Raw genomic sequence first — 11,289 nt, 5'->3', positions numbered from 1 at the left:
ACACCCAGCTCCGAAATCTGACTTCAGAACTAACAGGAAGCATATCTCCCAAACACTACCCTGAAGTGTTTGATATCATGGCTAAGCTTCAAACACGTGTATCACCATTCTGCAAATGGTGTTGAAGTTTTTTTTTATCAGCATGTAGTGATAAGGTAGCAAAAACCTAAAACAATCAGCAAACAAGATTTTGTCTTTATTGACTCAGGTTTGCTGTTACTATCTGTTTCCTGTGGCATTCAACAATCAGAAAACCAACATTTTTGCTTACACGTGAACTAATAATGCTGGGTTTCAAAGTGGAAGGAAGACAAACAGAAGAGCAGAAGAACTAGAAGAAGAGGATGAAGATATAAAAACAAAAAAGCCCATCATGCCACACATGTCACATGTCTGAGTTAAGATGCTGCAGTGTTTGTCCTGAAGCCAGCCTTGTTCTCCAAACTCAACCACTGAGGAGCACTCGGACAAACTCATTCTCCTTGATTAAATCCCGCTCTGACCGTGATCTTGGTTCTCTTCACCAATAACTCTGTTCATTCCTCTTCTTGCTCTTCACCACCGCACAGACACTCCTCAGACAAGAAGATTAATTTACTCATGTTCATTTTTCAGGTTTTTGTGTCTTCTCTGTGTTTAATGTATGTGCGTCCATTGATTGATGAGCTGAAGCCCAGGAGCATAATCATACACTTCCAGACGTCATTTTTCACTTTCAGTCTTGATGGATGGACTTGATGCGTCTGATCGCTGCTACCTCAGCGTGGGGGGTCTAGGTCATCTTGTGTGTGTGTGTCCTGTTGGCTAGCAGTCCATCTGTCTGTCTGATGGAAGTAGTGATTGAGTAGACACCCACATCAGCATTAGAAGGCTTGTTTGTGAGGTTTTTTCCTCCCATCCTCACCTGGACGACTACCGCTCGCAGCAGCTAACTTTCGGAGAATTTAAGTTTGCATGTTTGCTAAAGCGAAGACCATCAGCCAGGTTTATTGTGATTTATAATTTTTTTAGCTTTTGAACATGATATATATATTTTGTTATTGTGTCTTCTTGTATAATCAGTGCAGATCTGAGCTCTATAAATCTGGAAACCTTAATTAAATACATTTACGAGTTTACGGCACCTATCTTAGTCTTCTTCTTAGTCTTAATCAATGACTCAATGAGCTTAATACAAGGCATCCTAAATTATTTTGATCAAGTGTCATCAAAAAAGCAAAAGGAAGTCTCATGGAAAACTCTAGGATATGGATATCTGCTGCTACTGATGCTTATAAGCACTCTGACTCCTCTAAGCATTCATATGTTTCTCTAGCACTTCTTCATGTGAAGTGATATTTTGGACATTTAAAAGTTTGACTCTTTTAAGTTTTCAGTTTAATTAAGATTTCAGTGCTTAGATAGAATTATATACCGGTACCCATCCCTAATTACACAGTTCTTAAACTTTTTTCAGTTATGTGCTCACTTTAAATGTACCTGGTGTTACAGATCACTGTTACTGTTGTTGTTTTCTTCTGCTTCTGAGTTTACAGGTGTCACCCAATGATGCTAAACGCAGGACACCTGCAAGGTATATGGGGTATGGCCGTATAAGTGTCCGCCTCCTTAGCCCTGCCCCCTCTCCTTTTCTACCTAGCCTTGTGCTTGATCGCTCTTTTGTTTAGAGTAAAAAGGCATTGTTTTTCTCCTTGCTTTTTTAATTAAAAGAAGTGGCAGGTGAACTTTATGGTTTCGGTAGTACATACAGGTATGAGTGTGAGAGTCCCCAAGAGCTGCTTGAGCTCTCTCCTTTTTTCACAGTATACACAAACATTGCAGAAATCAATACAAAAAGGTAAGCAAGCCAAGATCCATCAGAGATTAGTTTTAGATCACAGCTTGGTTTTAAGTTGCGGAGAGAAGGTTAAGCAAGGGACAACTTTAAGATGATCACTTTGGGACCCATGTGATGGATGAAAGCATTGGAAAATTACTCTATAGGGCAACTACTGAATTTTTCATCCATTATGGCAATACTACATGGTTTAGTAACCTGTCTGTTAAGCTCAGATCACAAATCCAAAATTTGATCAAAAGGGCTTGAAAGATAACTGTTATTTTTGTGTGTGTTTTGAAATTATTACTTTTATGTTAAGCACATTATGTTCACATGTTATGAAATGTGCTATATAAATAACATTGCCGAAGGTACAAACCAGATCCTTCATAAAGAGTAGAATTTGCCGTCAGAAAAGTGCAAAGCACCGAGCTGTAAGTTAAATAGGTAGAAATTTTCTTAAGAGACACTATCAGTTTAATTAATGAATGATAATAGGTGAATTGTGAATGTGTGCTGCGCTGGTCAAAGCTGCTCTGCAAAGGTGTAGCTGTGTACTGTTTCCAGGGGGCAGTGTCAAAACAACTGTCAGGAGCTACATTTAGAGGCGTAAAGGTGAGGCCTTCAAACCTAAAAACACTGTATCAGCTACCAAGCAGGGTAGTGGTAGCATCATTCTGTGGGACTGTTTTGCTTTAACAGGTACTGGTACACTGCACAAAGTAGATGTGATAACAAGGAGGAGAAATTCTTCCACTTATTCAACTTCATAACAAATTAGCGGTTTGATGGATGACGCTTGGTCTGTGCCAGGAAACTAACCAGTTTAAATGAACTGCAGCAGTTATGCCAAGAACTGTGGTCAAATAACCAGACAGAAGCTTGATGATGGCTACCCAAAGCATCTAGTTTTGATGAAAGTTGCTAAGGGAGATTTATCCAAATATTAGGAGTAATGTATTCATGCTGTGTGGATTAGAGAACATCCTAAATAAAGCCAAAGTTCTGCATACAGTTCTTGTTTTTTAAAGTCATTAAAGATATATGCTGTAAAATAATTCCACTCTGGAAAAGAACAATTGAAGAAATCAGTAAAAGCCCAAAGTGACCATGACACACATATATATGTTGAGTGTATGTAAACTGACTATAACCATAAGTCATAATGGATACAGAACTTATTTGCAGTGAAGGTCTTGTTCAAGTTAGCTTCAATAAGCACCTACATGCAGTGTCGTGGGTTTTGGACTATGTGCTGACTTTTTGGAGAACTGTGTGCAAGTGCATCTCTGTAGTCTCTGCATGGGTTAAATTCCCACAACCTCATTATGAAAAGTTATGGAAAATGACACCACACTGGGACTGCAGCAGTCCTCTGAGTGGTTTCTCTTCAACTAATCCTAAAAGTCTAAATTACTTAAGTGCTTTAACTTACTTTGTAAGTCATAAGGTAGTGTATAATGTGCACACAGTGCTGTAGTAGTATTGTATTACAAGTACTATTATATTCTTTAAAGCATGAATCTGTTTTGTTTTGTTTTTTTGTTTTTTTTACCTCTGCTGCTGTGAAATGTCAATTACTTCTTGCAGATTTGCAGACCAAAGCACTTTTCAGTGCAACTTAATGCAATAGCACTCACATACGTATGCACAGAAACGGACACATACTAACAAACCCACACAATCAATGCTACGCTCATGGTTAGCTCATCCTCCTCCCCATCATTGCGCTTCAACTCGCCACAATGCCTGCCATAAAATTCCGAGGCTAGAGAGAGCAGAAGAAGGGAGGCGCTAAGAAAAGCACTAAGAGATGGCTGATGTTAAATTGACTGGAAAACAGCCGCTTGCTTTTTCATGCTAATTGCCGTGCAACAAATTGTTAATTTATTCCACACATAAATGCAGACCCCGCCCCCCAAGATTTGCCTGGAAATGTGGGCAAGCTTAAATATCATCTGTGCATCTGACAAATCTCTGCAGAGGCACAGCCTCGCGCAAACCATGCTTTACATGGTCACCAATTAGAGCTGCTGAAGTCACTGAACAAGTTAAAGAAGAGAGAATACATGTCGACACACATCCTCTACTATCTTTCACTCTCCGTCTTGCTCTTCTTCTCTCTCTCCCTCTCAAACACACTCAGACACATTCCTCCACACTTTCTCAGAGCAGGTTCAGGTGGTTTTGAGGCGATTTGACGGTTGCTGTTTTATTGATGGTTCCTGTCGAACATGAAACCTTTCTTTTCCCACCTAACCACACACATACGCACTGCCTCTGGGCTGTCATTCAGGACGCATACAGACAGCCAGAAACAAGGGGCTGGCGTCAGCTCTACCGGGCCCTCAAGTCATGTCAGGTCCTGCCTCAACTACACAAACACACAACTCATGAATACACACATTACACACTTATCTTGGATCTTTATAGTGAGCTGCACCCTCCACTTAGCACTGCTGTAAAGGTTTTCCTGAGCTCACAAGAGTGCCATCTTCAAAGAGCTCCATGCACGCACACATGAACGCACACTGAAGAGCCACGCAGACTTCTAAGTGGACTTAATCATTTCACATTTAGCTTCAAAGAGACTGTTTAAACACATACTTGCTCACTGTCTGAAAGCACAGCATGAGACCTGTCCTCTTTAATAGTCTTTCAGTGCAGCTTAATTCTGTGTCTTTGAATTCGGCTATACATTTTTCCTGTCAAGTGGCGATGCTGAAAAAACTTCCCGTTTGTGTATGCATCTCATAAACAAAGCCAAACAATTTCAGTGCTTTGAACTAAAAACAATAATAACAAGGAATTCTGAGTTTGTGCTTTAATCTGCCCATAATTTGAACTAAATTTAGGCTGTACTGCATGATTTACGGGGGCAAAGTTCATCTCAGAGTTTACTCTCAGTTCAAGGTCTTGCTCCTACCTCTCCTGTAATGATGTTATATCTTTGAGCATCTCATCTCCTCAGGAGGTCTTTGACCTGTGATCTCTCAGGGTCATATAGTTTTGGAGCCTGACCGCAGGTTGACTTTTCCCTTCTCTTTGTGCATCTTTTATGTCTCTATCACCTTTGCAAATGTGTACATATAATAGTAAACTCCTGCATATGCCACTCAGATTTGGTCTTTGAGGATGTCTTCTGAGTCACAGAAGTGTTAATTACTGTAGGTTTGGCTTTAAGTATCATGGTTGAAGTTGGGGCAAAGAGCTGAAGACAGAAAAGTAAACAGTTTGTGTAACAGTCGAGGCTGCAGTAAAACTCAAAGATATTCTCTTTTGATGATTAGAATTTCACTATAACTAATACCTTCTAGTGATTTTTGAGACAGTAAGGTCACATTTAAACCATGAATGCAAAATCATGCCATATGATGTATGTATGAAAACTATCCAAGCCAATCCAGAGCTAAGACAAAGAGAGACCCAGCTTCCCACTCTCACATTCATACAGTATGTCCAGTTTGAAATCATGAAGCAATCAAAGGAGAATGTTTTGGATTGTGGGGAGAAAACGTGTGAGGCAACTGTTCACTTTGAAGAAAAAAAGGGGGGAAAAACAAAGTTAATTATTATAACTGCAGCTTTGACTGAATTACACAATATGTCCATAAAATAACTGAAAAAAAAAACCACTGAAAAATTGCTTAAAAGATTTTAAGTAAGGCAGTCCTGCATTAGATTTGTTCTCAACAAGAGAACACCTAACACAAGCACTTAACAGCAAGATATGGACAAGAACAGGAGAGAAGGATACTAAAAGTCTGATTAGATGCTTCTCAAGTATTAGCACAATGCTCTGTTTTCTTGTGTTCCAGGTCACTGCAGAAGTATTTCTTTGGAAACACTTCACCTGTTTTTGGACACACCTCTCTCAGTCACATACAATCACGCACATACACTCACACATGCACGCATACTTTAGAGTAGAGATGTTTATTTTGTTTTTTTCTTTTTCTTTTAAGCAATAAAACCTTATTATTCCAGTCAATTAAACCATATGTGAAGAATGTTCTGGGCACAGACAGAATCTGTCAAACTTGTATCCCACTGACACACATTTAGACACTCTCACACACACACACACACATGCACACACAGTAATCCAGCCTGTCACAAGGTAATTTGTTATTAGTTTTACAGTCAAAGACTGTTGTCAGGCTTATCAGAGTCTTCTAGCAGGGTGTGACAACCAGTATCTGATGTCACAAAAATTCTTTCTGTATCCGGATTATGTCTGTCATTCATTCTTTATTTAAAAGAACCAGAGCACTTCCTCATTTCTGACAAACACTGTACTTATATTTTTACGAGCTGTTCAAATGTATATTTCAAAAGGGATTAAAAACTAACAAACAAAAAACAAAACTAGGTTGTAATTCAGTTTGATGCAGCTACTCACTTAAAATGAACACAAAAAAATCCCATTTATCAGTTTTTTATTGAAGTCTGATGTACTGGAAACAAAATGAAATACCTTTTCAGCATTTTTCAATAAAAATGCAGAACCTGAGATATCGAAAGATGATTAAAGGAATATATAAAACATATGTTTTTTGCAAAAACGGAAAACATTTTGTTTTAATTCCCATATTTAGAATCACTCAGCAGTAGTTGGTTGAGAAAAGGGTTTTTTTCTACATTATACTGTGTTACTGTGTTAAGCAGACAGTAAAGACATTATTGAATTCTTAACTCCCCCCTGCAGACACAAATAATTATGGACCTGCAGAATAGCGTATGACAATAGAGAGGAACAATTGAGATATGCACTCAACTGTCATTTTATTAGGCACACCTTGCACCAGGTTGGACCCAGTTTTTACTTTCAGAACTGCCTTAACCCTTTAACTCATAGTGGTCACTGCAGCGGACAGCTATTAAAAGGCTGTTTTCTTGTATTTGTGTCAGTGTTGATGGTATACTTGCACATAAACACAACACACAGTGCATATCATTTATTAGTTTGTCAAAACGTATGTTGTCCACCTAAGTGGACATGTAAAAAAACTCTTTGAAAAGTAGTTCAAATATGTTTTTTCATGCCTAAAGATGAATAAAAATACTTAAGAAAAAAGGTTGTAATAATTCATGTTTGAAAGGGTTAATTCTTAGCATAGATGGCATAGATCCAACAATGTTCTGGAAACATTCAGAGACTTTGGTCCACACTAACATGATGGAGATTTTTCCACTGCACATCGATGATGTGAATGTCCTGTTCCTGCACATTCCATAGGTGCCGTATTGGATTGAGATCTGGTGACTTAATCAGTGAGTTTATTGGCACATTCGTATCTGAGATCAGTTGAGCTTTGTGACATCTTGCTGACAGAATCTGTCACAAGACTAATGGACTCTGTTTATAAAGGGGTGGGCATGGTGAGCAACAACACCCAGTAGACTGTTTTTAAATGATGTTCAGTTGGTATAAAAAAAAGAACAAAGTGGACCAAGAAAGTCCCCCACACTATTTAAACCAGCTAATTTTGGTAAGCATGTCTTAACTGCAGCCTCAGTTTCCTGTCCTGGTCTTCTGCTGCTGTAGCCCATCTGCTTCAAGGTTCAACCTGCTGTACATTCAGAGATGCTCTTCTACTTGCCTTGGTTGTAATGAGAGGCTATTTGAATCTTTGTAGCTTTCCTATCAGCCTGAAGCAGTTTGGCCATTCAGCTCTGACATTTGACATTAACAAGGTATTCTCACCACTGCTGCTCACCGAATATTTTCTCTTTTTTTGAACATCCACTGCAAACTCTAGTGATAACTGTGCAGGTAAAAACCAGTAGATTTGAAATACTAAAATGAAACAACAACTATGACACATCTAAAGTCACATGAATCCCCTTTCTTCACTATTCTATTCTGTGGTTTGAACTTCAGCAGATCATACGCAGGAAATTCAGCCTGTGATGAAGGTTGAAGAGATGATGAGCATTGTTAGCTGCTTCTTTTTAAAGAGTGACAAACAAGGAGTGGGTGGTAAACTCAAACAGCACTGGTCTAAAAAACATCTATGAAACATCCAGTCACATAGAAAAAACTCACCTTGACAAAGGTTTTTCTCTTCGCGGGTTAGGAGCATATTCCACCCACACCCTGAACTGGCACAATACCCAATGAGACATACCGGCTGTCTTCCACTCAAGCCAGACACCAGGAAGCATCAATCATTTAGCTAACATTTAAACTAAAACAAAGCCAACTTCCAGGGAGCTCAATGCAAGTCTGGGTCAGTCTTATGTGATGCTCCATGGTGTTAGCAGTAAAACAATAAAATGTCATCACGGCCGGATACATTTCCTCAACAAACAGCAAATACAGAAATATTTAAGTCTATGGCTTCACCATCGTCATCATCCATCACAGGGTAAAACTACAAGTATGAGTGATGATGATGAGCAATAGCAAAGCAGTGAAATCACCTGTTCCTGTTCACATTTACTGGAACATAGAGTGACTAAAGAATGACTATCTATCTATCTATCTATCTATCTATCTATCTATCTATCTATCATGTATTTCATTATAGGAGAGTTATGCGAAGCGTATCTGTTATCACTTGTCAACAAATTCTAGGCCTACACAAAGACACACACACACACACACACACACACACACACACGCAATGAGATGAGCAACAGAGGCCACTGCCAAAACATTAACTCATGCTAGAAGTCATAAATCTCTCCATCTTTACAGCCTAACCTTTAGGAAACAGAGACATCTTGACGCCAAGCCTGCATGTGACAAATGCACACTTACGCTTGCATGCGTGTGCAACAAACTCACGGATCTCACGCAAAACAACACACATCAGTACACAAGCCTGTACTGACTCATACCTGCAAACGTGCTTGTGTGCTGATGCACTATATTAACATTCCATTCCCATACGTACAAACGCACACAAACAAACACAGTGCATTAAATTCAGAGGAAGAAATTGAAATCATTCTGCACTGTCCAAAATGAAGTCGCATCAGTTACACTGTGTCCGCACACTTTATGTGTTTGGTTATGAAGTCTGCCTTTCATCAGAAAGAAAGTCAAGCTGAACTACAATAATTACATTAAAGCACACAAGAATAGGCTCTTGAGTATTTTCTATGATGCTAGGAAATGACAACAGTAGCAACAAATTTTATAGACACAAATTCAACAAAGCTATGTGCTGTTAAACTATAGCGCAATTCAACTATAGTGTAAATAAATGTTAATGTGTTATGAACCAGATGTTTCTTTGTTAAATATGAGATAAGTGTTTTTGTTGTTTTTGGTCAGCAGTGATTTTTACATTAGAACTCTTCCATAAATGCCATTTTTGCCCAGTCTCTTTCTTATTGTTGAATCATGCACTCTGAGCTTAGCTGAGGCAAGTGAGGCCTGCACTTCTTTAAATTATCTTCTGGGCTCTTTTTTAACCTCCTGGATGAGTCGTTGATATTGCACTTGGCGTCATTTTGATAGGCTGGCTTAGAAGGTTCACCACTGTTCCGTATTTTCTTCATTTATGGATAATGGCTCTCACCGTGGTTCACTGGAGTCTTAAAGTCTTAGAGATGGCTTTGTAACTGTTGTGAGACTGATAATAATGAATAATAATAATGGATCGCATTTATATAGCGCTTTTTGGGGCCCTCAAAGCGCTGTACAATTCCACTATTCATTCACTCTCACATTCACACACTGGTGGAGGCAGCTACAGTTGTAGCCACAGCTGCCCTGGGGCAGACTGACAGAAGCAAGGTTGCCATATCGCGCCATCGGCCCCTCTGGCCATCACCAGTAGGCGGTAGGTCATTGTGCCCAAGGACACAATGACCGGGACTCAAACCAGCAACCTTCCGGTTACAAGACGAACTACCAACTCTTTGAGCCACAATCGCCCCAATAGATAGATGTCAGTGACTTGGTTTCTCATCTGTTTCTTTAGCTCATGGCAGAGGTGGGACCAAGTCATTGTTTTGCAAGTCTCAAGTAAGTCTCAAGTCTTTATCCTCAAGTCTCAAGTCAAGTCTCAAGTAATGTCAGGCAAGTCAGAGTCAAGTCTCAAGTCACTGGTGTAAAAGTCCGAGTCAAGTCACAAGTCTGAAATTTTGAATTTCAAGTCCTTTCGAGTCTTTAAAAAAAAAAGAAAAAAAAAAGTATGTTGCAGTTATATGCTAAATGTAAATATTAGACCATGTAATTTTTAAATCTGTGTTTTTCTCAACACATGACAAAATAGTGAACTTAGAAAATATACACAAATTGTGAAATTGCACCTCTTTAAAATGCAGCTCAATTAAACCTAGCTCCAAGAATAATTTTCACCGACAGTTCTGAGATAAGCTGCATGTTATTCTTGGATGCGGTTGTAGGACCGGCTTTAAAATCGCATGACAAAAATATCATACACATTAAAAAAAACTGCATCACCAACGTAGCCTGGACAACATTTGCTAGTTAGATGAAGTCAGCTATCTCATCTTAGCATATTTATATGCATATTTATAATCATACGGTTCTTGGAGTGAGTGCATACACTCGTGAAGTTTAGTAACTTCCGGTCACTGCAACAAGCCCAGGTACAGTTTACCGACGGATGGGTACAGGACCTTGAAATGCACCGTGTAGAAAGTAAAGACCATCGTACGTATCATAAGTTTACCAGTCTCACAAATCGTCGTCATAAATACACAATCGTTAACAGTTTATTAATATAACCTTTGAGCTTAACGGTAATTAATTAGTAGTGGAAATAATTTCTGGTACCCATCACAGAAATGTAGCAGTGACAACAATACTGTATGCTGTAATCGTACTGGGCAATTAGTGATACAAAAAACCTGTTTTATCCTGTGAATAAAAGTATGTGTTTTTGTCAATGTACCATAATAACAGAAGCGAAACGCAATATTGTGTCAGGACAATTCACTATTTATGCACAATAAATAAAGGAGCATAGCGCAACAATTTCTGTTCAGCGCCAGACTTGCTTGTAACCTATATCACCAATTATGTTATGAAAATGACGCATTAACTACAACAGAAGACTGACCTTTGTGGGAATGCTTGGAGCAGACTAACCTGTGAGCTGGAGGGTTCTGGGACGTTATATTTGATCTTTGAATGGCTGCAATCCAGTCGTGTCTTTGTTACTTCGGAAACAATTTCTCTTCAACGACATAATCCGATAACAACCGATCTCTTTACCCGTCGGCTTCCCGTGGCTGTCATGCGACCGGCTATTGTAGTTAATAATACAACAGCTTCTTGACATTTTTGTGTTTCTTTTTATCGCTGTGTGACTGATTTCAATTGAAAGCCTGCGTGCGCTAGTACCGCTTGCCACGAGTTCCCAGAAACCTTTGCGGTTCTACCCGTGAATGACGTCACATTTTCAATCTCTATATAATATGCATGTTAAATTTTATATTTGGGGTAAAATATCAAGTCTTTTCAAGTAAACCGGTTCAAGTCCAAT

General features: G+C 39.0%; 1 protein-coding gene across 2 annotated transcripts in view; it reads right to left on the bottom strand.

The window, feature by feature from the left end:
- Positions 1 to 11,162, bottom strand: part of sp8a (sp8 transcription factor a) — a 20,857-nt gene extending 9,695 nt beyond the window's left edge. For both annotated transcript variants that reach the window (XM_076879413.1, XM_004547944.3), the window contains exon 1: positions 10,893 to 11,162. The gene's annotated coding sequence lies outside the window, so the exon portion shown is untranslated. The remainder of the gene's footprint in view (positions 1 to 10,892) is intronic.
- Between the last annotated feature and the right edge of the window lie 127 nt (positions 11,163 to 11,289).

Source organism: Maylandia zebra, linkage group LG22 (genome assembly GCF_041146795.1).
Source record: "Maylandia zebra isolate NMK-2024a linkage group LG22, Mzebra_GT3a, whole genome shotgun sequence".
Classification (NCBI taxonomy): Eukaryota; Metazoa; Chordata; class Actinopteri; order Cichliformes; family Cichlidae; genus Maylandia; species Maylandia zebra.
The sequence above is the reverse complement of the archived record's forward strand: the minus strand, read 5'-3'. Positions and strand labels throughout refer to the sequence as shown.